Source organism: Suricata suricatta, chromosome 10, assembly GCF_006229205.1.
Source record: "Suricata suricatta isolate VVHF042 chromosome 10, meerkat_22Aug2017_6uvM2_HiC, whole genome shotgun sequence".
Lineage (NCBI taxonomy): Eukaryota > Metazoa > Chordata > Mammalia > Carnivora > Herpestidae > Suricata > Suricata suricatta.
Genome location: NC_043709.1, coordinates 75,421,108 through 75,423,622, shown reverse-complemented (window position 1 = coordinate 75,423,622; position 2,515 = coordinate 75,421,108). Strand labels below are relative to the sequence as shown.

General features: G+C 35.1%; 1 pseudogene; it reads left to right on the top strand.

The window, feature by feature from the left end:
• Positions 1 to 1,869: 1,869 nt before the first annotated feature.
• On the top strand, positions 1,870 to 2,238 carry LOC115305441 (annotated as a pseudogene).
• The last annotated feature ends 277 nt before the right edge of the window (positions 2,239 to 2,515 follow it).

Sequence of the window (2,515 nt, the reverse complement as noted above, 5' to 3'; positions counted from 1 at the left end):
AATCAAAAGAAAAAATATGAAAAGACCACAAATAAATGGAGGTTAAATAGCATGCTACTAAAGAATGAATGGGTAAACCAGGAAATTAAGGAAGAAATATAAAAATACAAGGAAACACATAAAAATGAAAGTACAATGGTCCCAAACCTTTGGGAATCAGCAAAAGTCGTCATAAGAGGGAAGTATATAGCAATGCAGGCCTATTTCAGAAGGCTAGAAAAATCTCAAATAAACAGCCTAACCTTCCACCTAAAGCAGCTAGGGACAGAACAACACTCAGAACCTAAAGTCAATAGAAGAAAGGAAATAATAAAGATTAAAGCAGAAATAAGTGTTATAGAAACTTTAAAAAGTAGAACAGACTAATGAAACCAGGAACTGGTTCTTTGAAAAAAATAGATAAAATTGATAAACCTTTAGCCAGACTTATCAAAAAGAAATGAGAAAGGACTCAAATAAAATCACAAATGAGAGAGGAGAAATAATCATTGACACTACATAAATATAAACAATTATGAGAATATAATGAAAAGTTATGTGCCAACAAATCAGATAATCTGGAAGAAATGGACAAATTCCTAGATAAACGACCAAAATGGAAGCAGGAAGAAACAAAATAAATGGCAGGAGAAATTGAATCACTAATCAAAAATCTCCCAACAAAAGTCCAGGGTCAGATGAATTCCCAGGGGAAATTCTACCAAACATTTAAAGAAGAATTAGTACCTATTCTTCTCAAACTTTCCCAAAATATAAAAATGAAAGTAAAATTTCTAAACTCATTCTATGAGGCCAGCCTTCCTCTGATTCCAAAACCAGACAAAGACTCCACTAAAAAACAGAACTACAGGCCAATATCTTTGATGAACACGGATGCAAAACTTCTCAACAAAAAAGTAGCCATTTGAATCCAACAGTACATTAAAAGAATCATTCACCATGATCGAGTGGGATTTATTCATGAGTTGCCGGGGTGGTTCAATATGCACAAATCAGTCAGTGTGGCACACCACATTATTAAAAGAAAGGATAAGAACCAGGTCATCCTCTCATAGATGCAGAAAAAGTATTTGACAAAGTACAACATCTATTCATGATAAAAACCCTCAACATAGTAGGAATAGAGGGAACATACCTCAACACAATAAAGGCCATATATGAAAACCTACTGCTGACTTCATTCACAATGGGGAAAAACTGAGAGCTTTTTCTGTATAGTCAGGAAGAAGACAGGGATGTCCACTCTCACCTTTATTTTTTAATTTTTTAAATGCTTATTTATTTTTGAGAGAGAGAGAGCACCAGAAAGCAAGGGGCAAAGAGGAAGAGGGACCAAGGATCTACAGTGGGCTCTGCACTGACAGCAGATAGCCTGATATGGGGCTCAAACTCATGAACTGTGATATCATGACCTGAGGCAAAGTCAAGAGTAAGACACTTAACTGACTGAGCCATCCAGGTGCTCTTCTCACTTTTGTTATTTAACATAGTACTGGAAGTCCCAGTGTCAGCAATTAGACAACAAAAAGAAATGAAAGACATCCAAAACAGCAAGAACTATTTGCAAATAACATGATACTTTATGTAGAAAATCTGAAAGGCTCTGCCAAAAAATTGCTGGAACTGATACATAAGTTCAACAAAGTTTCAGGTGCAAAATCAAAGTACAGAAATCTGTTGCATTTCTATACACCAATAATGAAGTAGCAGAATGAGAAAGTAAGGAATCAATCCCATTTACACTTATACCAAAATTTATAAGATAGGAATAAACCTAATCAAAGAGGTAAAAGATCTGTATTCTGGAAAACTATAAAACACTGACAAAAGAAATTGAAGAGCTCTCTGACCCCGAGGTTGGCTGTCAAGATGGCGCCACAGAAAGACAAAAAGCCTAAGAAGTCAACCTGGAAATTTAATTTGGACCTTACTCATCCGGTAGAAGATGGAATTTTTGATTCTGGAAATTTTGAACAGTTTCTACAGGAGAAGGTTAAAGTCAATGGAAAAACTGGAAATCTGGGGAATGTTGTTCACACTGAACGCTTCAAGAATAAAATCACAGTTGTTTCTGAGAAACAGTTCTCTAAAAGGTATTTGAAATATCTTACCAAGAAATACCTTAAGAAGAACAATCTTCGTGATTGGCTTCGTGTGGTTGCATCTGACAAAGAGACTTACGAACTTCGTTACTTCCAGATTAGTCAAGATGAAGATGGATCTGAATCTGAAGACTAGATGAACCTACTCCTTACAGGGTTTTGCTTGCTAATAAAACAAATGTAGCATGCAAAAGAAAGAAACATCTACAAATGGACTTCTAGTTCATTGGTGAATAAAAGCATTGTGCTCTTAAAAAAAAAAACAAGAAAGAAAGAAAAGAAATTGAAGAGATCACAAAGAAATGGAAAAACATTCCATTCTCCTGGGTTGGAAGAACAAATATTGTTAAAATGTCTATACTACCAAAGCAGTCTCCACATTTAATGCAACTCCTATCAAAATACCACTGGCA